The following is a 27585-nucleotide window of genomic DNA, read 5'->3' on the forward strand; positions in this document are numbered from 1 at the left end:
ATCCCTCTTTAACAATTAGTTCAGCAAATTCATATCCTGCTACTTTATCCTTAAATATTTTACCACCCAAATTTATAGTTTCAAATATTTATCTCTTGTTACTAGAACCCCTTCATTTTATTTCAATGTCATCCACATTCATACATTTTACAATACTTCTGTAAATAAATTTTAAATTTCCTCCAATCTTCTTCCACCAACTCTTCTCCCTGGTCTCGGATTCTGCCGGTCATCTCAGCCATTTCCATATAGTCAATTACTTGCATCTGCCATTCTTCCAAGGTGGGTAGATCTTGCGTCTTCCCATGCTTCGCAATGAGTATTCTTGCTGCTGCTGTAGCATACATAAAGAAAGTTCTATCCTTCTTTGGCACCAATTGGCCAACTATGCCTAGGAGAAAGGCCTCTGGTTTCTCACTTTTGGGTGTGCTTTTGAACTGCTAGGTTGGCAGGAGCTGGGACCGAGCAATGGGAGCTCACCCCGTTGCTGGGATCTGAACCGCCAACCTCCTGATTGGCAAGCCCAAGAGGCTCAGTGGTTTAAACCACATCGCCACCTGCATCCCTCTTTAGTGTAGAATGCTGCTGCACAATTGTTGAGAGAACTGAGACCATGGGGGCATATTGCACCTTTGCTCAAAGAAACGCACTGGTTGTTGATTTATCATGGGGCCAAGTTCAACTGCTTCAAATGTTTGTTGGAAATGTAAGGAGAAGGAAGGCACATTCTACCACATGTGGTGGATGTGCAAGATAACAAAAGCATTATGGGAAATGAATTATAATGAGTTGAAAACAACATTTGTGGAAAAACCAGAGGCTTTTTTATTAGGTATTTTAGGTGCAGAGATACCAAAGGAGTAGAAATGATGATTTATGTATGCAACAGCAGCAGCGCGGGTACTACTGGCCCTGAGATGGAAAGAAGATAAACCCCCGAACAGAGAAGAATGGTTGATGAAGAGGATGGACTATACCGAAATGCCAAAATTGACAGGGAAAATCAGAAGAGAAAATCTTTAAGAAGGAATGGCAAAATTTTACAAGTATTTAAGAGAACACTGTAAATAACTAAAAACTTGAGAAACGCTTGTAATGTACTAAAAACTATGGTAAAAATGGATTATTATTATTTTTTAAACAGAGAAAATTAGTGAAGCAGCTGAAAAAAAGATTGATAATGGTAAGCATGGAAGGGTGGAGGGGAGTCAAAGGATTCAGGGAACCCTAAATGATTATTTTGATGTTTAATGTTTGAATTTAAATTTGCAATGTAAAACTCAATAAAAAAGATTTGACAAAAAAAAAGTTCAAGGCATTAAGATGGGTATATAAAACCCTTAACATCTTGGGATGCCTTGCCCCATAAGTGCCCACCCCCACATATGGAACTGTCACCCTTACAAACACCACATGACACTTGTTCTGCAAATGTAAGAAATCCATAGTTCATTGTGACAGCACCTACACACTGAGACTCCCTGCCATTCACTTCTTTTCAACACTTTTGTTTAAGTGAGTCTATCCGGACATGTAGATGATGAGGTGTTTTAATCTCTTTTTACTATTAATTCTAATTATCTTTAAATGTTTTTAAAATTGTTTTCAACTGTTTTTACTGATAACTTTAATGTTCCTTGCAACCCACTTAGAGGTCTTATTACAGTCGAGCCGTCCTGTACATTCAATTTTCTTAAATGAATAAATAAGCTGCGGACAGTATCGGTTGTGTTTAAGCGAAATCACGTTGCAAACTGCCCAGGTAGTAAGAAGATGAAATGCAAATGGCCTGAAGTACTGGTACATATACTTTTGCCCATATCCCATTAAGCAAGCTGTTACAGCCCAGATTATCTCCTGCTGGCAAATGACAAGTTTTACTTAGAGCCGGCTAATTATCAATTGAGTTCTAAATTAGTGTCAGGCAAGGTCTTCATCTCAGTTCAGAGCGGGCTCAGCTAAAATGGATTAATTGTTTCTTTTTTAAAGAAAGCCACAACCCAAGACTGTTCCAAAGTTTGGACCCTAGAATCAAAGAGTTGGAAGGGACCCCAAGGATAATCTAGTTCAACTCCCTGCAACGCGGGAAAATGAAGGTGTTCCATACAGGGATCAAACCAGCAACCTTGCTGTTAGCAGCACTAAGCTCTAACCAACTGAGCCATGCAGTGCTGATGTGTTACAGATGTTCCAAAGACTATCACATTCACTCAGTGGTGTAAGTGTTGATCACTTCTCCTACCTGGGCAGTTATCTTTCCACAAGGGCTCACCATCTAAAAGATATGGAGCATCAGAACAACCTGGCCACTATAAGGAAATTCTGCCCTTGGTATGTTCATTTTCCACCTCTCTATTTGGATTCTCTGGCCCCATATCTGCACAAACTTATTATCCCAAAATACAGACGTGCTTTTACACTTGCAAGACTGGATGTTTTGCCATCTGCAATACTTGAGGGTCGTTTCCAAAAGATCCTGCCTGAGAAACGTCTTTGCCCCTGTGGAGATGGTAGCACCGAAACAGCGGCACACGTCCTCCTGTCTTGTACTCTCTACAAAGACCTGAGGGATGAGATCATCACCCCACTCATACTAACCATCCCAGGGTGCTCAACCACTGCCACGATGGCCTTTCTTCTATCAGATCAAATTAGCAGATAACAGCAAAGGTTGCTAGGTTCATAGCAGGGGCAATCAGAATAAGGGCCACTAACTGACGCTGATTCAGGACTTTAAATTCTGCTCTTATATCAAATTTCCTTTGATATAATGTTTTACTGTTGCTATGGCCATTGGCTAATGCGAATAAAGTTTTATCTATCTATCCACAAGGGCTGACATTGTTGCCAAAATCCAGCATCGCCTGAGCTCTGCGAGCGCAGCTTTCTCCCAATTGAAGTGCAGAGTGTTTGAGGACCAGGACATTCGCAGGGAAACCAAATTGCTTATTTAGAAAACTATTGTACTACCAACCTTAATGTATGCTTGTGAAACATGGACCACTTATAAACACCATCTCCAACTCCTTGAAAGAGTCCATCAATGGTGTCTCTGAAAATTTTTACACATCACTTGGGAAGACAGGCGAACTAATGCCAGTGTACTGGAAGAAGCAAAGATCACCAGTGTTGAAGCAATGATTCTTCAACATCAACTTCGTTGGACTGGTCATGTTGTGTGGATGCCTGATTATCGTCTTCCAAAGCAACTACTTTATTCTGAACTTAAAAATGTAAAGTGTAATGCTGGTGGTCAACAAAAGAGGTTTAAAGACTCTCTCAAGGCAAATCTTAAAAAATGTAGTATAAACACCGACAACTGGGAAACACTGGCCTGCGAGCACTCCAGTTGGAGAACAGCCTTGACCAAAGGTGTCATGGACTTTGAAGACACTCAAACTCAGAACGCAAGGGAGAAACATGCTAAGAGGAAGGCACACTTGGCAAACCCTCACCCTGATCAACTCCCACCTGAAAACTTATGTCCCCACTGTGGAAGGACGTGTGGATTCAGAATTGGCCTCCACAGTCACTTACAGACTCACTGTTAAGATCATGTTCATGGAAGACAATCTTGCTCAACTACGAGTGATCACAGAAGAAGAAGAAGAAGAAGAAGAAGAAGAAGAAGAAGAAGAAGAAGAGAGAAGAAGATAGCAACAGAAGTGTACCAGAGCCCCAAGCCCCCACATTTCCCATGGTCCCTCCAAAACTACAGAGTCCCTTGTTGGTGGTAGCAATAAAAAGTTGATTGTCTGCTAGTTGATTGTCTCCATTATGCCTGAGGAATCTGCAGCAGAATCCTTGGCCAGCACCAAACCTCAGAGGGACTTTGAGCTCAGCTCGTAACTGAGTCTAGAATTCAGAATTGGCTGAATGCATTTCCAACCCCTTCTGCACAATTCTAAAAAGTGATTCCATCGCCAATCCAAATTGCTAAGCTTAGTAGCCTTCAGAATTATGAGAGCAGTGCAGAGCAGCAAAATTGCAAGCCAAACAGAGAGGGAAGAATTTATATGTAAGCTAGAACAAGCGTTAATGTTCATGAATGGAACATTAATATTTCTATGGGCAGAAGAAAGCTTTCTCTTTCTGGAAACAGAAATGCTGCTGCTATTCTTTCTGCCTCCCCAGCTTGCAAATCCTAGGGGTTTGTTTTCATAAAAACAGGAGGAGTTGAAAGGGAAAGAGAGGGAGAAAGAGAGCACAACTTTTATTATTCAACACTTTTGGCAGCTCTGGGAATTATTTATTGCAACTCTAGTATGTGGATATTTTAGCTGCTCTGTCAAGATTAGGGGTGGGGGAGGGAGACGAATATATTACAGCTAGAGAATTCTGACAATATTTTCTTCTGCAAAACAGTTCTAGGACATCTTTACATGCTTTATCTTCAATTTTTCTTGGATTACGAGGAAAATGGAAGAGACAACTGTTTGTGCACCAGAATGGTAATAATATATATATTACCTTTAACTTCTTGGGAGGAAGTAGTCCATTTAAATGTTGCATTTTATTTTCTTCTGCCTTGATTCCGAAAATGACTATTCTGAACCAGAAATGTTGACAAAAGCAGAGGATTATTTTGTTACGTTGGCGGGGAGGGGGGGATGTGCCATAGCATTTTTGTCAGCAGGTTATGTTTTATTAAAATGATGCCCTTGCATTCATTCCTGTGGGCCACTTCATGCATTTCTTATTAAGCTGTACACTGATAATGTTTAGCATGTGCCTCTAAAAATTATTATTAATAATAATAATATTATTATTTATTAAATTTATATACCGCCCTATACCCAGGGGTCTCAGGGCAGTACACAGAATAAAATCAAGACATAAAACCACAAAATACATAATAAAAATATAAAAACAACAACCCAATAGCCCTCCCCCAACCAAAAAAACAAAAACAAAACACATTTTAAAAGGGCATAGGATGTAAATCAGATCAACCAAAAGGTCTGCTTAAAAAGGAACATTTTCGCCTAGTGCCTAAAGGTGTATAATGAAGGCACCAGGCAAACTTCCCTGGGAAGAGGATTCCACAGAAGGGAGCCACTGCAGAGAAGGCCCCGTTCTCATGTTGCCACCCTCCGGACCTCTTGAGGAGGAGGCAAATGAAGAAGGGCCTCAGAAGATGATCTCAGGGTCTGGGTAGGTTCATATGGAATGAGGCAGTCCTTGCAAACGGTCAATTGCAGTAAGCATATTTGCAAACACACATTTGATAAAACCACCACAGGGTTTTCTTTTGGGTTGTATCCTCGGTGGCAAAAATGCATAATGTGTGAAATGGCCCCAGATTTCTTATGGGTAACGAATAAAGACAAACCAAGGTCCAAGGAGGTTTCCAGTTCCATTTAGTTTTGCAGCAACAGTGAGATTCAAGTCCACTCCACCAGACCAAACAGACCTATTCTTTTTTTTGAGTCTGGTACTTATGGAAGCATTTGCATGGAGGCCCCCACAATTGCCCAACACACCATTCAACTAACTTTTACCATGCTAACATAAAGCTGCTCAAAGTGATTTGTTTGGCCCTTATATATGCATTGAGCAATAAGCTTGGCAGTGCTGAAACAATCATAAGTGTTCACTCAGACTGAATCCACTTGGAGTACATATGATCAAACACTATGAAGTCCCAAGTTTCAGTTGAGTGACTGAATTATTCAAGATATGCTTAACTCTCACGGGGCTTTAAAATTCTTAATCTGAGACAAATAGGGTCTTACATTAGTTTGGTCATGGGTACTGGACCTCAATCTAAATAGCAGAAGTCATAATGCCATTGGTGCTATTACCAGCTGTTTTCCATTTCCATAATGTCTGAATAAAGTTAATATAAACAGGCTTCAGTTGTGCTTGCAAACCCAATGCCTGCTTATCGGATGGGCTTTGTCTCCATCACATCATTATTAAGATTCCTCTCTAGGATAAATGAGCCATGGGATCTGCTTCCTGAAATAAAGGTCATATTTTGTTTGCCATGATCCTTAGGAATACCTTGCCCAGAGCTCTTTCCAGCATGGCAAATTCAACGATCTTCTATTCGCTAATGCTTAAAAATAGTTATTTTACAGCGAGAGGTATCAATTTTTAATGCCGACAACTTTGTGTTCTTCCCAGTGTTTTCTTAAGCACTCAAGTTGTTTGGAAAAAGCTGAAGCGTAAACTTGGATGACCCTCGGAGAGAGGGAATTCCATCTATAAAGCGTACTGTTCAATTTTAGAACTTTTACTCCCATATAAATTTCTTATACAAAGCCATAACTTCCAGTCAATACAGAACATCAGGTGAATGAGCAAGTACCCTGGTACGGCTCTGTGTTTGTGTTCTGCCATAGACAGAGTGGATATTTTTGTGCTTTTATGGGAGTGGGGGGTAGAAAGGTCAAGGAGGCATTATTTATGAACATCCTTTTGCTATAGTCCAGTAATGCTATTATCCCCACAGGCATTCAGGAGACTAGCCAAGTTCATGCTCTCTTTCATATGGAGGAGAATTGAAAAATCCTCACTACAGTTCCATTTATGGTGAGAGTCTTTCCTGCATAATGAGTCCATGATGGCGCTGTGGTCTAAACCACTGAGCCTCTTGGGCTTGCCGATCAGAAGGTTGGCGGTTCAAATCCCCATGACAGGGTGATCACCCGTTGCTCTGTCCCAGCTCCTGCCAACCTAGCAGGTCGAAAGCATGCCACTGCAAGTAGATAAATAGGTACCGTGTTTCTATGTGCTCTGATTTCTGTCACAGTGTCCCGTTGTGCAGGAAGTGGTTTAGTCATGCTGGCCACACGACCCGGAAAGCTGTCTGCGACAAACGCTAGCTCCCTCGGCCTGAAAGCGAGATGAGCGCTGCAACCATATAGTCGCCTTTGATTGAACTTAACCTTACTGTATCAAATGAATAACTGAAGCAGATTGGATTCAACCGCATGCTTTTGTGTAACGATACTCCATGGGTCCACAGAGACCTTTCCTGAAGTTCGCAGAGTCACCCCCCCAAAAAAAACCTGAAATTAGTCTTAAAAGAAGCATTTTGTTGTAGCCAATAGGTTGTGGTGTGTGTGTGGTGCCCACGGCAGATTCTCTGATTTGCAAGTGTGCCCACAGGCCTACAAAGGTTGGTGACCCTTGTACGAAGGATTCTTTGTCATATGCTCTGGTCACTTCAAGGTTAGATTACTGCAATGCATTATACGTAGGGCTGCCTCTGAAAGCGGTTCGGAAACTTCAGCTAGTGCAGAATTCAGTGGCCAGGTTGCTCCCCAAGACTGTTTGAGCATATTATACCAATCGTGGTCCAACTGCACTGGCAACCAATTTATGGGCCCAATGCAAAGTGCTGGTTTTGACCTATGAAGCCTTAAATGGCTCAGGACTGCAATACCTCAACAACTGCCTCTTTCCAGATGAACCTACCCAGAGCCTGAGACCCTCTTTCTGGTCCCCCCTCCTCGATAGGTCCAGAGGGTAGCAACACAAGAACGGGGCCTTCTCTGCAGTGGCTCCCCGTCTGTGGAATGCTCTCCCCAGGGACGTTGTCCTGGTGCCTTCACTATACACCTTTAGGTGCCAGGCAAAAACATTCTTTTTTAACCAGGCCTTTGGTTGATCTGATTTACACCCCATGCCCTTTTAAAATGTTTTTTTGGGGGGGTTTGGACTATTGAGTTGTTGTTTTTATTTTTATTATGTATTTTGTGGTTTTATATTTTGCTTTTATTCTGTGAACTGCCCTGAGTTTCCCCAGGTTTAGGGTAGTATATAAATTCAATAAATAGTAATAATAATAAATAATTCCTAAAGTGGATCAGTACAAAACCTCTACCACTATGGATAACCACTTATTGTTGTTGGGGGAGGGGCACAAACTGTGTTCATACCGGGGAGCTGAAGAAACTCACATGAATTCACAATGTTGCCAAAACATTCTGGATGTTTGTGGAATCCATTTTGGATTTTGGGGGATGATGTCCAGCTGTGAGGCCACGTGACACAATGAAATGTACAGCACCAGCCATTCATTTCAGCAAAAGACCGACTGAAGGAAAATAAATGTTTATACAATTACACTTCAGGCACTTTTTGACAGGTTTATCTGTTGTTTTATTCACTCTGATGGACAGTTCTGTGGTGGATCCGGAGGACAGAATCCTTGACCTTTTTAAAAACCGACAGCTTGCTGTGAAGCAGATGAGCAACAAAACAAAACACACAAAGACCTTTATGTCAATCACCATCAGTGCAAAAACTACAATTGTAGCAGCTGTTAAAAGCGAAACACTCGGGTTAGGTCTGAAAAGTAAACATTCATGCAAGCCACCATAGAAATTAGTTAGCTACCAGGTGCTCTATTGTACAACACAGGAATATGATTTTAACAGTTTTGTTGAACGGTTAGGGAGCTTAATCCAGATACAGTGGTACCTCAGGTTACATACACTTCAGGTTACATACGCTTCAGGTTACACACTCCACTAAGCCAGAAATAGTGCTTCAGGTTAAGAACTTTGCTTCAGGATAAGAACAGAAATCGGGCTCCGGCGGCGCGGCAGCAGCAGGAGGCCCCATTAGCTAAACTGGTGCTTCAGGTTAAGAACAGTTTCAGGTTAAGTACAGACCTCCGGAATGAATTAAGTACTTAACCTGAGGTAGAACTGTACTGTTGCTTAGATGTAGGTGAAAATGACTCTGCAAAGTGACCTCAGCTAATATCCATAGTTTAGCCAGGAATTACTTGTTCACTGAATCAGGTTGGTTAAAGGTTAGGGGCAGGGGAATTCAGTGTGGTTCACATTTCATGTTCAACCTACCCAAGTCACACTTTCTGAAGCAACGTATGAACCACGAATTTTGCAAGACGATTTCGGAGCCAAGTGATGTGTATCAAAATGCACGCACAAGGGTAAAGTGTGAATCAAAATCCACGTCATCAGTAATATTCTGCAATAAAAAAAGGTATATTGGACAAATTTGCATACAAGATTATGCTTATGAATTGAAACACATACACAAATGCTGATGAATTTTCACGAGGACAGGCTCTTTAAAATGCAAACCAATGTGGAGAACTGATTTTAAGGCTGGGAAAACGAGAAACTGAAATTGACAGATTAACCAATCCCTTTTAGGGATTGAGGAACCTTTCCAGCTTCCTAAATTTGTTTTTACCTTCTTCTATTTTTATTTGGCTTAGCTACCTAGTTTACTATATCATCTTTTGCCTGCAAGCACCTCTGGCGTGGTGGATCGTGTTAGTTCCTGCTTCCTGCTTGTAGCATGTTATAATCCGGATAATGTGTGTTAATCTTTAGTGGATAAACATATACAAATTCTTGCCTCTGGGTAAGGGGTTTGGATGAGATACTCTTCCCATCCCTTTGAGCTCCCCTGTGTCTATGAATATCTTTCATAATTTTGAGGAGTGCCGGATAAGAGTCTATCCTTACTGGTTTCATTAGAGTGAATTCTTAAGTATCCTCCTTAATCTTATGCTTCCATGATACAAACAGTGATTGTTTTTAAGATGAAAAGAAACAGACTTCAATAGCCTGTTGTCCTTGAGGCTATAAGCAAAGCATGTTAACCTTATGACATTTCCAGATTACAGCCTCCTCCATCTTCTTCACAATAGGTAATTTGCTTAAACATAGACAATCCTTGTCATCCTCACACATCCCCTCAGTAGTTTCTAAACTGTTAACAATTGTTCAGGTATGACTGAAAATGGTTGTAAAATATACATTGCAGTTGCACACATTTTCTGAACAACATTGACAGAGGAATCCTACGAGGAAATTTCTCCTTGCAGGGGTTGAATAATGTGACAAATTGACCACTACATGTCAAGCCCTGCCCTACCATTGACAGCAAAAGGGGGTGGGGTGGGGTGATTTTGTCACGTTTCCCCCCGCTATGGCAGCTGATGGTAGCTAATGGACTGAAGAACCTGACCTTTGGGGAGATCCATAGGCTTTGGAACCAGCAGATCCAAAACTGTCAGCGACCTGCCTCCCCCCTTTCCCCAAGCACCTAATTTGAGGGTTTTCTGCTTGCTTCCATTGGTGGTAGAGTTGCCAGCAATAGCTCTCCATCCGTGAGGGCAGCAAACTTCAAATCTGGGTCCCCAGATGTTGATGGACTACAACTTCCATTGCCCCCAGTTAACTTAGTCAATGGTCTGAGATGATGAGAGATGTAATTCAACAACATTTAGGGATCCAAGGTTGACGACACTGTGTTAGGGGTGCAACTAAAGCCTTCACTCTAGTTGAGTACATAATAATAATATTTTTTATTTATACCCCACCCATCTGGGTTGGGTTATCCTCATGACCCATAGCTTTCAACATCAGGGGAGGTATTGGGGTTATAGTCTTGGCTCTTACTTAAAGTATTAATATTTTAACTACAATGGAATGCCTACTTACGGACGTAATCAGTTCTGGAGGTCCGTCTGTAAGTTGATCCGGGTTACTGGTAGAAGCGCCATTCTGCATGTTCGCATTCGGCAGCGGCACACTTCTGCGCATGTGCAGACGGCGGCAGCTACTTTTGTGCTTGCGCAAACGGCAGATGCCACTTCTGCACGTGCACGAATTGCGGCAAACCCTGTATTTACTTCTGGGTTTGCCGCGGTATCAACTTGGATAAAGCCCAAGTAGAGGTGGTCATAAGTAGAGGTTCTACTGTACTGTGTTTCCAGTTGCTGTAATGTTCATTATGGTATTACCAGGCCCTGGCCCTAGTTCATTTATTGTGCTGGTGAAACACACTCTGTCTCTCTTCCCCCAATTCATCACTCCCCCCTTCTTTTTTCTTTTTAAGTGGAAATGGCATTGTTCTGTGGAATAATTCACGTTGTCTCTTTCACCCTCCTTCAATATCACATCCCATGAGCTAATTCTGGATGTAGGCATACAGGGAGAGCAGCTAAAAAAGAAATATGCACAAACAGTTATTTTAAAGGTAAAGAAAATGCCACTATTTTGATGAGACGGGAGCTGAATGTCATGTCTGCCTAAGCAGTGTGTAGAACTACAGTGGATGCTGCTGCAAGACTCAAAACTTTAGCTGGTGGAAATGGAAATTTTGCATTTTTGTTACAGTTATAATAATTCATATTTAGAATCAAGAGAGGGAATACTTGAAAATCTAGCCCATGTTCCAGAGATTTTATAATCTAATATATAAATGGGTTATATATTATATGATGAAATATGATGGCAAGCATCACATATGATGCATTGAAATGTGATGTTTTAATGTAACTTAAACTTTGCTTTCCCCCACAGAAGTGTGGTGCTGTGTGTGTAAGAGAAAGAGACAAAGAGTGAGAAAGTGTAGCAATCTAGTAATCTAGAATGAGAAGTAATCCCTGTGTATATATATAAAAAAGCAATCTGAATAGAGTCACCTGGAGGCAGTAATAAAAATGTGCCCAGGCCTCTTCTCTCAACCTTTAAACATTGATTGAGCTATCTAGCTATATTCGTAAATAAGTTGCATTGGTCTAGCTCAGGGTGGGGAACTTTTGGCAGACAAAGGGCCATGTTGCCTCACGGATAACCTTCCAGGAACCACATGACATTGGTGGGTGGGGCCAGAGGAAAAATGGGTGGAGCAACAGATATGACTCTTACTTTTGAACAGTAAGCTACATTCCAGCCATGTAAATGTGAAAGGTTTCTACACAAACAATTTTCCATTTAGTCAAGTTAGAGGCATGATCACCATTGAAGGTCACATTCCAGCCAATCAAAATGTCAAGAAACTGTCAATACGTTGGTAGGATTGCAAGAAGCTTTGTAAGGAAAGGTACAAAAACCACTGAGATAAGAATAAGAACGTATGATGTTTTAATATTTTGGATTTTAAAGGAATGGTCAAATAGTGAAAATACAGAAATTTGAAATGAAAGATAGAAAATTATAAGGAAGGATTGAAGGAAGTCAGGGCCCTAAAAAGCCAAAATGTATAACATAAGAGGAGATATTGCAATGGAAAGTATTATTGTAAAACTAATAAAAATGATATGGAGAAAAAAAATGTCAAGGAGCTGTCAGGCATGCGTAGGTCATCTACAGGGTGGGAAAGATCATGAGGCACAAAATGCAATGAGCTTTTATTCAAAGAAAGTAACAACATAGCAGGGCTCTGCTGGCCTGTCTCAATTCAGCTGCAGACATTGCTGAAACTGACCACTGGCCCTTCCCTTCCCCTCTAGCCTCACACTCCGGATCCCTCCCCAGTAGATGAAGATGGCAGTGTGGGGTTGGTCTCCTCCTGTGAGCCTGTCTGGCCTATTGCTTGGCAGTGTACAGGATTCTCATTGAGTGGGTGTCAGAGGGAGAGCCAACAGGACTGGGACTTTCCTGCTGCTGGGTAGCAACAGCAACCTCTGACTCCTCTCTGTCTGAGTCTAAGCTCACAATGTGAGTCTCAGCCTGCCCTGAAAAGGCCTCCTCCTCCTGACCCCCTTGACCACTCCAACCTCCTGCTTCTAGCTGTTAGGATATTCCATTCCACCTTAAGTACAGGCATGACTGTTGTGTGTCACATGCCCGTTTACACTCCAGCACAGCTTGCTGGGAACTTCCGTTTGTGTATAGCTTTCGCTTTTAGCTGCTTGCTTTTGGACACGAAAGGGAGAAGACATGTTTTCCTTTTGTCCTGATGTATGCTGAATAAACTGCTTGTAAATATGCTCAACACAGCCTCTCCCTGCCACTTCTGTTGCGCAGCATTATTTACTCTGCTGAGGGTGTGTGCCCAGCTTCTGAAGGCTTTCTGAAGCTAAGGTCGCAGTTTTATGCTGATCCAAGGACTGGAGATCACCTGGCACACTGGCCAGTGGTCTGGGGCCAGCTGGGGCCTGCCAATTGCCCCCGATTCCTTGGCTGCATCCCAACACTAGCACCTCCCAGCTCATCCATCCCCCAGACTGCTCCCCAGTGTCCCACAACCATGACCCGGGGTCTAGGTTGTATTGTCCTGTGTCATTCCTGGGCAGGCGGCACCCAGCACTCTGCCTCATCCACCCAGCTCCTGACACAAAAGCACTTGAGGAGGGCATGGAGTAGGTCTGGTGAGGGGTGGGGCATGGGAATAAGGGGGGTAGTCTAAGGGGGGTGTTGTTGACTGAGAAGAGTCCCAAGGCTGAGTAGAGAGACCAGGGTGGTGGTGAGCTATATTTGTCCACTGGGCCCGAGGTTCTCCACTCCTGGTCCAGATTGTCTCCTATGATGTGTGTCTTGAATGGATGATGTGCAATTAAATGGATATATAGGTTCTCTGCAAGAGTGAATCAATATGTGAAGCTTGGGAGTAGAGTCATCAGGCACAATCCAGTGCTTTTTCTGGGGATACGCAGGGGTATGCATATACCTAAACATTTTGTGAATCTAAGTTTGGCCTCATTGAGGGGCAGTATTTCAATATGAGTAGGAAAATGCTCTTGCTGTGAGAAGCCAAGTTACCGGGAACCAGGCAGAGGGCCTTCTCGGTAGTGGCACCCGCCCTGTGGAATGCCCTCCCATCAGATGTCAAAGAGAAAAACAACTACCAGACTTTTAGAAGACATCTGAAGGCAGCCCTGTTTAGGGAAGTTTTTAATGTTTAATAGATTATTGTATTTTAATATTCTGTTGGAAGCCGCCCAGAGTGGCTGGGGAAACCCAGCCAGATGGGCGGGGTATAAATAATAAATTATTATTATTATTATTATTATTATTATTATTATTATTATTATTATTATTATTATTCCCCTAAACATTTTTTAAAGAAAAAAAGCACTGCTGCTTCCCCAAACCATACCTTGAATATTCCTGGGTTTCATATTATTTGCAGAGGGCTCTTAGGAGTTGGCAGAGATAGAATACTGATTTTGTATGAGCAGGTAAGCATGAATATAGGAGAAGTGAGCCTGTATGGCGCATGAATGACCTATGATGATTGAAGGTAGTGGAATCACAATAACAAAGATTTGGGGAAGGAATGTCGTAATAAGACATAAGATGGGGAGAGCTGAGTTCATACGCAGGGAGAAACGATTGAAGGAACTGAGAAACTAGATATGATCAGAGTAGCTGGTGGCAAACTATTTTAGCAGATTACTATAAAGAGGGGTGTGAGCATCCAGGTGAAATTAAAGATGAAACAGTAAAGAGAGCTGCACTAATCAAAGGCAGAGTTGGCCCGGAGTCTGTTTCCTTACGTATTTCAGCTTCTGAGTGCCATAATGGGATTGAAAAGTCTTTAAGAGCTCTAGTTAATTTGGAATACTGGACAGTAAGAGGCTGTATAATAGTATAATACATCACTTGAATCAAGATGTCTGGTGCAATTTTTGGGGGCGATATTATTCCTGAAGATCCATAATGATTGTCAGTGCAAATTAATATCAATGGCTTCTCCCCCTAAATAAGTAAATAAATAAACTCACCATTCCATTGACCTAACAGGTAATTTAGCTGTAGTGCTGAATTTGGGCTACGTCAAATGATCACAAGTGAGGTTCCATGTGCATACTGCATCCCTCTACAAAATGCAGTTGGTAGTCAGAAGAGAAATATATTTGGCCGTATCTTGCACCAAAAGCTACAAGGGTGCCTTGGATACATGAGGGTCCATAAAGTGTAAATGCCTAGATGCATGAAACACTAGAATTGTGTGAGTACCAGCATGGCACATCTCTAAATCTAGGTTTTGGAGAGGAGGAGCAAATTGGGCATAGTGATGCTCAGATTCTCCTGTCTACATCTCCATCTCCACTGCTGATGGGCCTGAAATGGCCGTAGATCAGTCTTTCCCAAACTGGATCCCTATAGATTTTTTTGGACTACAACTTCCACTAAGCCTAGCTAACATGGTCTGTGATGAGGAGAGTTGCAGTTGAAAATATTTGGAAGGCACCAGGTTGGAGGAAGCAATGGTAGATGTTCCCATAAAGAACTGAGAAAGGGAAAACTCTTATAATAGCCTAGCCAAAAAGAACCCTGCCATTCGAATTCTGTGTGATATATGTTTGCCACTGAGAATTTAAGTCTTAAGGGGACTGCTTTGCGTTCCAAGGGAGTCTGCATATTTCAGTTTTCCATTTCCTTGACTATAAACTTTGAGAAGTTACTTTCTTGGAAGGAAGGGTGGAGAGTTAAAAGACAAGAAGACTATGAATAATTTAATTTTGAAATCATCAAAGTAGGAGAAACATTAGGGACCTGCCCCCCTCCCTAATGTAGGAATCCATGTGAAATGCAAATGGCTGGAAGACAGCCAAAGGTTTAGGCTACAAGTAAAAAAAAATATCTCATTTTGAAAGGTTTTAGAGCACTGAATTATTTGCTCTTGCAGCAGAAAAAAACCAAGTTGTTTACTTTCACAGTATAGAATTTTCTCAAGATGAAGCATAATTTAAATATTCATTCACTTCAGTACTTTGAGGTTTATAGAGCTCCATACTAAGTAATAGGATTGAATCCATGTATACTATTACTAATCGGAGTGGAGGGACCAAATAGAAGACTAGAGGGATGGAAACGTTATTGGCAACAGGACACCACAGAGAAGCTACAATAAGCAAAGGGACGAAATTAAAGAAGAGTAAAACTGTACCCATTAAAACATTGCTTTGATAACCTGGTTGTATCTGCAGAAAAATTCAGAAGTTGGCAACTAACTTGCAATAGATATATCTATACAGTGGTACCTCGGGTTACAAACACCTTGGGTTAAAAACGCTTCGGGTTACAAACTCTGCTAACCCGGAAGTAGTACCTCGGGTTATGAACTTTGACCCAGGATGAGAACGGAAATTGGGGGGGGGACAGTGCGGCAGCATTGGAAGCCCCATTAGCGAAAGCGTGCCTCAGGTTAAGAATGGTTTCAGGTGAAGAACGGACTTCCGGAAAGAATTAAGTTTGAAACCCAAGGTACCACTGTATATGTACCATCAAAATGCATGGTAATGGTTCCATGCATATAAAAAAAGCTAAAGAAATTACAGAATCATAGAATTGTAGAGTAGGAACGACCTCAATGGTCATCTAGTCCAATGCAGGAATCCTGCCCACAGTTTAATAAATTTATCTACATGATTCGCAAGCCTTTGCAAAGCTTAAAAAAAAGAAGAAGAAGAAGCCTGAATTCAGAAAGTGGTTCGGACAATCAACCTTCTTGATTATCTCACTGTTAAATATTTCAACATATGCTTTTGCACTTGGTGGTTTTGTGTGGAAGTTTAAAATCACTCGGGTTATATAATTTTATTAAGTTTTCTGTTTTACAATTTAAAATACTTATTTTACAACCTTAAGATGTCAATGACTTCCCTTCTTCTCTTTCTGTGGTTCATTTTGCATACCGTAAATCCCTGCATATTTTACAAAAAGGATACCATTCATTATTCCATTCTTGCAGCCATCGAAACTTGTTTACACTGTTGAATTTATCTTAATGCTGCCAGCATTTTCAGCTGTACACAATTATTTCCCATATATTCAATAAACGTTTTTCAGTCTTCTTTAAACATATGTTGTTCTTGTTCTCTTATTCTCTATGTCTGCGAGTTGTGAATATTCTGTCAACTTAAGTTGCCATTCTTCTTTGGTTGGGACCTCACTCGTTTTCCATTTTGGGCTTAACAAAAAATGGGCCGCAGTTGTTGCATGCATAAATAATCTTTTTTGTCACCTGGGAACGTGGGCTGAATTATCCCCAACAGAAAGGACTCTGGTTTTTTGGGGGGGAAAGTACCTTTAAACATTTTTACAATTCATTATGGATCATTTCCCAATACTCTTTTACTCTTTTACAAGTAACTCAGGATAAATACATTTGAGCCGAGCACAGTGGACTCCCGGCACCACCTTCTGAAATCAGGCAGCTAGGTAGAACTGAGAAACTTGCAACCTCCCCTCCAAATCCTTAAACCATATAGCCTATTCAAAGGAATGCTTCTACATTCAGGCAGGTGGCATGTTGGTCTGACGTAGTCGAAATATATAAAAAATAAAAAAAATTGTCCAGTAGCACCTTAGAGACCAACTAAGTTTATGAATGGCCGAGTCATCTCTCATGACCGTATCCGGATTGGTGACCAAGCCTTGTACCGGAATGATGGGGTTCATCTCTCAGACCAGGGGAATGACATTTGGTTAACTAGCATCATCAGCAGCATCAGGGATTGGTTACAGCTGTGAGGGTATTGGCGGCGAACTCATTTTGGGCTCGGGTGGCGGTTAGGCATTGGAATAATGTGTTGTGGTGTTGAAGGGCTAGGTGTGGCCATCGCCTGCGCCTTCAATTTTTGGGCATTCCGTTAAAGGAATCCGGCGGTCGTGTATTCTGTCCGATGCCTTCTTGGCGGGAGGCCATGGCACGACCCTCGGTGACATCAGGGGAGAGCCTATAGTTGGATTAGCATCAACAGGCTCCACCTACTGGTGAATAAACCCCCCTTGTTTCAGACTCACCCCTCTCTGAGGGGGTGGTGTCAGCTGACGTAATCCAGTGCCTAAGCCAATACCTTTTCACTTGCTGTAATCAATAAAGTTGTGGCCTTTTCTTGCCCATTAACCTTATATCACGCGTCCTTGTGTATTCATTCCACTTTGGGGGGGGGATCGGGTCCTCGAACCACAATAATAATTTATTCCCTGTGCAGGGTGAAAATTCACTCACAAGTCATCCTCTTAAATTTCTGAGCAAACATAGCACTATAATCTGTCATCTCACTTTAGAACTAGTATTGCTAATAAACTCAAGATTTCATTTTTATGCAGATGTCCTGTTCATTACCCAGTTCATAAGTGAATCAAAATTCACTGTGGAAATGACACTATTGCTTAACCTTATACTTGTGATTACCCAAATGTTTTTCTTGTTTTTGTTTTTGTTTTTAATAATCTATCCCAAGCCTTTTGCTTCACCTATGGCTTCCAGGTATGCAATCAAAATGTAACCAATGGTGTGCTATTGTTCTTCAGATATGGTGGCCATTGCCTACTCATTTGCATATATTGTTTGGAAGCTGAATAACCAATGTGGTGTGAACATCCCAAGAGACATCTCTTCCAAGTAGACTTAGACTGAGAATTGACCAAGCCCTAGACCAGGGGTTAGCAACCTTTTTCAGCTGTGGGCCGGTCCACCATGGTGTGGTGGGCTGGACTATCTTTTGAAAAAAATAATGAATGAATTCCTATGCCCCAGAGATGCATTTTTAATAAAAGCACACATTCTACTCATGCAAAAACACACTGATTCCCAGACCATCCGTGGGCCGGATTGAGAAGGTGATTGGGCCGCATCTGGCCCATGGGCCTTAGGTTGCCTACTCCTGCCCTAGACATACAGCCATTGTGACTGGGCCATCAACTGAGGTGGCCTCAGAACTGATAGCACCTGCTACTGTGAACAACAAGAGAAAGCTGTCACCTCTACAGTCAACTCAATGAAATAAAACCACAGGAACTATGTACTTCATGTAACAGTCTTGTCTGTCCTGCACACACAGCTGTGAAATGGGATTGTGAATAAATTACTCTGGTAGCATGTGCTATGATGCAAGATCTGTGAAATTTCTTTCTATTGTTTCTAGTATTTTACAGTTTAGGATTATCACACTATTAGTCTTTGACAGCTATTATAGTTATCTTACATGCATGGGGTGCAGGTGGCACTGTGATCTAAACCGATGAACCTCTTGGGCTTGCTGATCAGAAGGACGGCGGTTTGAATCTCCGTGAGGGAGTGAGCTCCCATTGCTCTGTCCCAGCTCCTGCCAACCTAGCAGTTCAGAAACACACCAGTGGGTTTGAGCCCCACATTTGGCAAAAGATTCCTGCATTGTAAGGGGTTGGGCTAGATGACCCTCAAGGTCCCTCACAAACTCAATTTCCTGATTCTCTGATTCCATGAAACCAAAATCCCACCCTCCCACGGGTTCCATCTATTCATGAATATCTACCTTCCACAAATCACATTCGTGCACATGCAACATTCTGCCTAAACTACATTTGAAACCTCCCATTTACTCACACAAACATATACCAGCCGACATCCAAAAACATGACATCCATTCATGTTCGTCCTCTGGCTTCAGTCCACAAATATCCACTGGCTTCTGATGACTGTCTTCCAAAGGTGAACTTCCATCAGCCGACATCCACAAACATCAGTCTGCTTTAGCCTTGTAGCCTCCACCAACTTCCAAATCCAAAAGCCACTGGCTTCCATCCACCAACATCTGCCAGCTTCTCTTAGGTCCATCATGAGACGTCCACCAGCTTCCAACCATGGATACCAGCAGCCGTCAAGCAAGCAAACTTGCCTTATTATTGCTCCCTAGCATCCCACTGCCAGAAGAGTGCCTCTTTCCATTCACCAGTTTGCCTCCTCCAAGTGGAAGAAACCTGGGCAGTGCTGAATGTCACATCCATTGCCAGGTGTGTCCTGCTGGAAAGAGAAAAGGGCTTTCCCCTTGGCCTGCCTGTATATCCACTCAGTTGCCAAGTGCTCTTGTGACATCACAAGAAACCCACAGCCAATGACAACAGCCAAGGAGGCATCAACTTAATTGCTTTGAGCCTCACAGTGGCAGGTGGACCTATCAGTGATTGTGTGCTTGTTTATTTGGGATGCGGGTGGAGCTGTACTCTAAACCACTGAGCCTCTTGGGCTTGCCAATCAGAAGTTTAGCAGTTCTACACCCCATGACGAGATCAGCTCCCGTTGTTCTGTCCCAGCTCCTGCCAACCTAGCAGTTCTAAAGCATGCCAGTGCAAGTGGATAAATAGGTCCTTTACCTTTTACCTTATGTTACATATATGTTAAAGATAGGGTTTTGTTATGTTTAAGCAACTGTCAGGTTAGTTTGTGTAGGGTTTTCTACTTCGCATTGCAGAGAATGGTTTCATTAGAAAAGGGAAAGTCTCAGTTAAGGCATGTGGTTTGTTTGTTTTACTCTGAAATGGTGCCATGAATAACAACTTCCACCAAGTTTTATTGGAACTTTATTGGGGACCCTAATATCATATTGGTGCTGTCATTTTGGTTGTTGACTGAGCATTAAAGGCAGCTAGACTGTAAGACAGAAGATTTAGAAGGGCTAAGTTTACAATGAATTTACCATAGTGTTCTACATTGAACTAGGCTATGCCAAATATCATGTCCAAAGTTGTGTTTATGCCAATGTCATTACACCATATTCTTTTGATTATAAATTGTTTATAACTTGATTTTAATATTATGTACTTCCATTGCTCTTAGGAGCTTGCATATGAAGTGAGGTTTAAAAAGCACCAAATAGAAGAAATGTTCTCCACTTCATGACTGAAATCCATGACTACAAAACACATTAAGAAACTATTTCACTCAGTCCTTCAAACAGTTCTGCTACATAATGGAGGTATGTTTAAGCGCCAAAAATGATTCTCAAATGTTTTAATATTAAAACATTAAAATACAATTTTGTGCTCTGGAACTGGGACACATGAGGATGACTCCTAAAAGAGCTTTTATTATTTTTGCAATAATTTCAGCTTAGGAGCTTTGAGCAGCATCAAGGTTTAATTCATAAAACACTCACCCTTTCATTAACATAGTTTTCCCAGTACACTTTTGAACTTATTTTCTAAATGGTTGTATCTTTCCCCCTTTTCTTAAAGATGATGGGAGCAATGACAATTTTAACTGTGCAAAACTTACATTCCAACCCATAGAACCATCAGCATAGTATTTCACAGTGCCTACGGGTTTTGCTACTGGATCCTGGAGGCGGTTGGAGGATGGATGGCAACTAATGAATTGAGGTTGAATCCTGACAAGATAGAAGTACTGTTCTTGGGGGACAGAGGGTGGGCTGCTGTGGAGGACTCCCTGATCCCTCAGTATTCTCCAAGCAGAAGGACCAGGTGTGCAGCCTGGGAGTCATTTTGGACTCACAGCTGTCCATGGAGGCATAGGCCAATTCTGTATCCAGAGCAACTGTCTACCAGCTCCATCTGGTACGCAGGCTGAGACCCTACCTGCCCACAGACTGTCTCGCTAGAGTGTTGCATGTTCTAGTTATTTCCCACTTGGACTACTGCAATGCGCTCTACGTGGGGCTACCTTTGAAGGTGACCCGGAAACTACAACTAATCCAGAAAGTGGCAGCTAGACTGGTGACTGGGGGCAGCCGCCGAGACCACATAACACCAGTCTTGAAAGACCTACATTGGCTCCCAGGACATTTCCAAGCACAATTCAAAGTGTTGGTGTTGACCTTTAAAGCCCTAAATGGCCCCGGCCCAGTATACCTGAAGGAGCGTCTCCACCCCCATCGTTCTGCCCGGACACTGAGGTCCAGCACCGAGGTGAGGGCCTTCTGGCGGTTCCCTCACTGTGAGAAGCAAAGCTACAGGGAACCAGGCAGAGGGCCTTCTAGGTAGTGGCACCCACCCTGTGGAATGCCCTCCCACCAGATGTCAAATAGTTAAACAACTACCTTACATTTAGAAGACATTTGGAAGGCAGCCCTGTTCAAGGAAGTTTTTAATGTGTGAGATTTTAATGTGTTTTTAATCTTTGTTGGAAGCCACCCAGAGTGGCTGGGAAAACCCAGCCAGATGGGCAGGGTACAAATAATAAATTATTATTATTATTATTATTATACAAAGATAACAAATAAATTTGCAACCTAAGCAAAATATTTCTCCATTGCAAGCGGTTGGACTAGATGACCCTCTTCATGACATTAAGACTTGCAACATTAACCCTACCATGTGGGAATCCCTTGCAGGTGACTGCAGTGCCTGGAGACAGACCATCAGGTTGTGTGTCCACAGCACTGACCAGAGGAGCAATGACTGCTGGGAGGAGCATGGAGAGAAGCGCCATGATACGCCTGTATCAGCACAACTGGATGCCTTCATCTGCCCCAGCTGCAACAAAACATGTCTCTGCCATATTGGTCTCTACAGTCACAGCAGACACTGTAACTCTCCAGTGGTTTGACTTCACTCCCAAACTTCCATTGTCTCCCAAGACAGACAGATGCCAACAATACATTCAGTGATCCTAGCAAACCAGTTTGGTGGTAATAATAATAATAATAATAATAATAATAATAATAATAATGGTAAAGGTAAAGGGACCCCTGACCAATCGAGTCAGGCAAAAATGAGTTAGCAAAAACGGAACTCCATATCGCCCTCTGCTGCCACAGTGTTATAATGCATATAAGGTAAAGGGACCCCTGACCATTAGGTCCAGTCGTGGCCCAGTGGCGTAGCGTGGGTTGTCAGCACCCGGGGCAAGGCAAGTAATTTGCGCCCCCTTACCCGTGGATTTGCGCCCCCTAACCTGTGGATTTGCGCCCCCTAACCCGTGGATTTGCCCTAACCCCAGATGTTGCGCCCGGTGCGGCCGGCCCCCCCCTGCACCCCCACGCTACGCCACTGTCGTGGCCGACTCTGGGGTTGTGGCGCTCATCTCGCTTTATTGGCCGAGGGAGCTGGTGTACAGCTTCCGGGTCATGTGGCCAGCATGACTAAGCCGGTTATGGCGAACCAGAGCAGTGCACGGAAACGCCGTTTACCTTCCCGCCGGAGCAGTACCTATTTATCTACTTGCACTTTGACGTGCTTTTGAACTGCTAGGCTGGCAGGAGCAGGGACCAAGCAACAGGAGCTCACCCTGTCACGGGATTTGAACCACCAAGCTTCTGATCGGCAAGTCCTAGGCTCTGTGGTTTAACCCACAGTGCCACCTGCATCCCAACATAAATTGGTACCCACATGCAAATGATAGATCAATTGTTGGCCTATTCCTAATCAAGTTGATTACATGATCAGGTGTATATCCAAGTTTAAGAGGCTGATAATAGACCTGTAGAACAAATGCCAAAATTGGTTTGGCCTCACTTGCTTCGCCAGACATCTTAGGTCATTCACCTAACTGACTTCCATCACTGACTCCCATTCTCTCCAGCAATTCACAGGTGAAAATAGTAGCACACTTTTATACATGTAAACACTCCTAATAGCATGGGTCATTGCCTAGACATCCTTTAAAGATAGCTGAAGTCTCTTCCCTGCTTGCTCCACGTTAAACTGACCAGCATTTTTTATTAAAAAAACAAGTAAGAATGTTTAATCTCTCAATGGATCTGGTACAGAACAACTGTAACTGGAACACATTCACCAACATTTACTATCTGAGCAAGTAGTCATGGGGGTGGATTGTGGTCTGTAGGGAAGCAGCGATAGGTTTATCTGTGTCCATGCACATTTATTAAAGTGAAGTTGCCTTTGCCTCCTCGGTGAGAGGTTTAGCTTTGAAACACTGGCTGGATGTGAGCTGAAACCAGAGCAGTTCTACTGTATTTGTGCACGCTTAGTAAACCTGTTTGAAAGCCACTCGCAACTCCCCCACAAAATGCAAAACAGGGCCAGGGTTTCTCCAGGGACAGGAATCAGAAAGTGGGGACCATCTCTGGTAAACAGGGACAGGTGAGGCATTTGAGCTGTGTATTGTAGGGGGATTTGCAAGAGTGTTGCAAGGAATAGGTCAAAGTCATGCTATTTGAGCAAAGTTAATTGAATGGCAGCTCAGTGGTTTGCATCCTTTTTGGGTGTCCTGTTGGAAATGAGCACAATTTGGATTCTTTTTGAAGTATATAATCTTTTGCTGTTGGCTGGATTATATCATGCTAATCCTTTGAGAGTGCCTTGCTACCGTCTAAACTGTTGTAAAGGGTGAATTTTAAAGTCAGGAACTTTTCATTAACAAGTGAAGGTCTTTTAGGAAATGCTTTTTTATTGAGTATTTAAACACTTCACATTTATTTTAAAAACCACCTTGGAGATATTTCTATTGGGGAAAAGAAAGAACAGGATTGGGGAATAAAGGAGTTTAGGCATTGATGGAAAGAAGTGAGGAAGAAAGGGGCAATGGAAGTCTTGAGCAATAATATTAAAATTAAAACTGAAATTAAAATTATTATAGCTGCTTTAATGGTCTTTTATAACACTGTTCAATATTCTTCTTCTTTGGAATGTTATATATTCCTGGCTTCATTGACCACATTGCTTGGTAAACGTCAATTATTCCTAATCTTTTATGAATTTCCATATCTGATAGTGTTCCTGTCCATTGTTCTCTTCTTGGTAGTTCCTTATATTTCCAGTTTAATATTTCTATTCCTTTTGCTACCAAGGTATGGAGGGAATGCATATCTTATTTTTTTCTTACATATCTTATTTTTCTCTGTATAATTAACATGAATAATTTGGTAAGCTATGCTTTGCTGTTTTCGTTTCACAGGGTAATTTTCAGCAAACAAAGGAGGGAAGCAAAAACAATTAGCCACCTTATTGCATTACCATTGTGTGTTCAGTATTCATCTCTCGGTAATTAGCTTATATAAATAAAAGCTGATATTTATTGACATAATTTGGCGGCATTCTGTAGTTATGAAATGGTGGAACTGAGTTTCATGTTTCATTACCTGGATGGTACCGAAGAACATTCATGAACGCAGAGAAGTTTGCTGATCAGGCCAATTTGAATTTAATTTTGGGGAAATTGTTCAGGAAAAGCAATTTTTCAGGAAAAGGGCTACAAGTTCACCCAAACAAATGCTGGCAAGGAAGCACAAATATTTTAAAAATATATTACATTTGATGTTTTGCTTGGTCCATCCCAAAAGCCATGTAAAAGTTGTTCCAATCCTGCAGTCCTCTTCCACACATGGCTTGCACACCTGATGAGATCCTGCTATGTAATAACAATGACAACAACAGCTTCCTCCAACCTGGTGCCCTCCAGATGTTTTTGACTACAATTCCCATTAGCCCCAGTAAGCATGGTCAATCTTCAGGCATGACAGGAGTTTTAGCCCAAAACATCTAGAAGGGTACCAAGTTGGGGAAAGCTTCCATGGAGATTGGCAGAGTGAATCTGCACATCTCTTTTCATGTCTACTAAGAATAACAGCTGTAGTACAGTGAAGATAACCAGTCTGTCCTCTCAGATCAGCTATTGACATTTTGAGGTAGCTGGCCAGTGTTTATCTGCCTATTACTGCTGATGCTTTGGTGAATACATACGTTGGTGAAAACTAGGGGTGTGCACCAACTACAATATTAAGTTTGTATTCTGTTTTGGTGTTTTGTATAAAAGCCCTATTCTGTCGTTGGTTGTCTGACTCAGTTGGGATCCAAATAATGATTTAGAAAAACAATGCACTGCGCCTTCCCCACTCACTGTTTTGGAGAAGATGTTTCTTTCCCCCTTTGACAGAAAGGAACTTTCCTCATTTTGAAAGGATTGGATGAAACTGCAAGCACAGTAGCCCCATTTGATGGGACGTATTGTCAAGTATAATGATGCCATTGACACAGACTTCCGGGTTGGCGCCTCCAGCAATGGCGGAGCTCCTCCGATCGGGAGGAACTTGCTCTGTGGAAAGCAGGGTCTGACCGCCACGGCGAAGGCGGAGACCCTCTGAAATCACAAGCGGGAGAAGCTTGTGAACTTGGGATTCGGCTGGCACCTTCTGCGCCTCCCTTACTCGCGGGGAAACCCTGTTTTGGGAATCTGGAGCGATGTGGGGTGAGTGGCGCGGTGCTTCGATCTGACTGCTTCTTTCACGGAGTGAAGCCGCATTGCTGTTGCCGGAGAGCGCTGACTTTTTCCTGTGGACAATTGGATTTTAAACAACTACCTGTGAGTAGAATGGAAAATTGGATCTTTAAATACCTTAATTTGGCACCGAAACGGGGAAGGTCTTAAACAGAAGTCCGCCTTCCTCTTTTTGTAAATAGATTGAAGCAAAGACGTTATAAGCTAAAGTCTTTGAAAGCTTTTGGCAAAGGATTAAATTTCCATTGGTTAAAACTACAAACCCCCCCTTGGAAGCAGGAGAAGAGGGGGAAAATTTTGGACTTAGCGAGCCTGCAGGAGAGAGTGAAAAACCAAATTACCACTGCTCTGAACCTGGAAAAGGGCTGCCAGAAAGAGTGAAGTTTTGGGAGAGTTCATTGACTGCGAACAGAACATTTTTGACAGCTAGTTAAATAAGAGAAAGATACTGTTTCCATTGTCCTCTTCTGCGTTTAAAAAGGAGGAAAAGTAACTGAAAATTGAAACTATCTTTATGGCTTGAGTTGTGTTTGAAAGAATTGATACAAGTGGAGACTGTTTCCCTCTAGATGGAGCCTTTGAAACTGTTACAGGAGTGTAACTGGGGAATCGCCACCTGCAAGATAAGAAATTGTGAGAACCAGAGATTGACCTTGGACCATTTAAAATGTTGACAGGAGAAGCCATTGTGACGGTATTATGCAAGATAAGCTATTCGCTGGAACAGTTTCATAAGAAGACGGATGACATGGCTTTTAAAATTGACAACTTGGAAGAAAAAGTGACTAATTGGAGACAAAAAGTGAGCACCAATACAGAAATAATTCAGGATTTGGTACAAGAATCTACTTTGGCAGGACAAATTGTGGAGGAGAAAGAGAAAGCTGTGGTTGTTGAGCCTAAAGTAATACAAGCGGGATCCTCAGTCTTACAGAAGCAAATTGAGGATTACAAGTTGAAGCCTTCTATGATGGAATCTAGAAAAAGCCAGATTTTGAGGATTGGATCCCGGCTTGGACGGAAGAAGGAAAGTTGGAAAGATCCCTCTATGCAGGGATTAACTGACTTTTGGGACATGGACTTGGGCTTGGAGGAGATTGAAGTTTTGGGGGCCTTTGGATTTGGAGGAATCTTGAAATATGTCCTGAAATACTTTATGGACTTTAGCTTCAACTATGGAAATTTGGCTGACCTGTTCAGAAGGAAGAAAAGTATTGATAGGTTGGAGTTTCCCCGAGATTTGCTCTTTAGCATTAAAGAAAATGAAGAAGACCTGCAGAAGGGACTTGGAAAAGAGTTAAGAGCCTCGGACATAAGATCACCAGGTTGATGGACTTTATGGAGTTGACAGAAAGGACTGGCAGAATCCGAAACCAGGGAGAGGAGATGGTGGAAGAAGATTGGAAAATTTAAAGTTTATATATAGACATATGGTAAAACTAATGAGTGATAGAAAAATGGTGGAATGATTTTTTATGGGCTTAGCAGAAATGTTATAAGGAGTTAAGCATATATAAGTATTTTAGTTTTAATGGAAAATAAGGTTAAAAAATATGTTATTTACAATATGATAGAAAATGGAGAAAGATGGAAAGGATTTGCTGAAACAATTAACAGAAGTGGAATACGAAAAGGGAGGTGAGAGGAGGTTGAGGAAACAAGGGAATGAAAGATAGAGTATGGAAAAGGGATGATGTATGTTTTTAAATTGTTTTTGTTTTGTTTTATTTAGGGTTAAGGTTAGGAAGTGGGTTTGTTTAGTTTAGTTTAATGTGTTTAGTTTTGGGTTTAGGTTGTGTTTTGCATTGTCTATATACTGTATTATATTGTTTTTTTCTTGTTTGCTCTTTCTCCTTTGTCTTCTTTTTTCCCTTTTTGTAATCTATAAAAGTAATAAATATTATTTAAAAAAAAGACACAGAAATGGGAAAAAAATGGCTAAAGGTGTACTGC

At 42.0% G+C, this 27585-nt stretch overlaps 1 long non-coding RNA gene across 1 annotated transcript; it reads right to left on the reverse strand.

Moving 5' to 3' along the window:
- Positions 1-19071: 19071 nt before the first annotated feature.
- LOC310744758 lies at positions 19072-19450 on the reverse strand. Its single transcript, XR_014539726.1, has 2 exons — positions 19230-19450; positions 19072-19195 (listed from the first exon to the last, which is right to left on the reverse strand). It is a non-coding gene; the product is annotated as an uncharacterized lncRNA (long non-coding RNA).
- Between the last annotated feature and the right edge of the window lie 8135 nt (positions 19451-27585).

This window comes from Podarcis filfolensis (genome assembly GCF_964270895.1).
Source record: "Podarcis filfolensis genome assembly, chromosome: 11".
NCBI lineage: Eukaryota > Metazoa > Chordata > Lepidosauria > Squamata > Lacertidae > Podarcis > Podarcis filfolensis.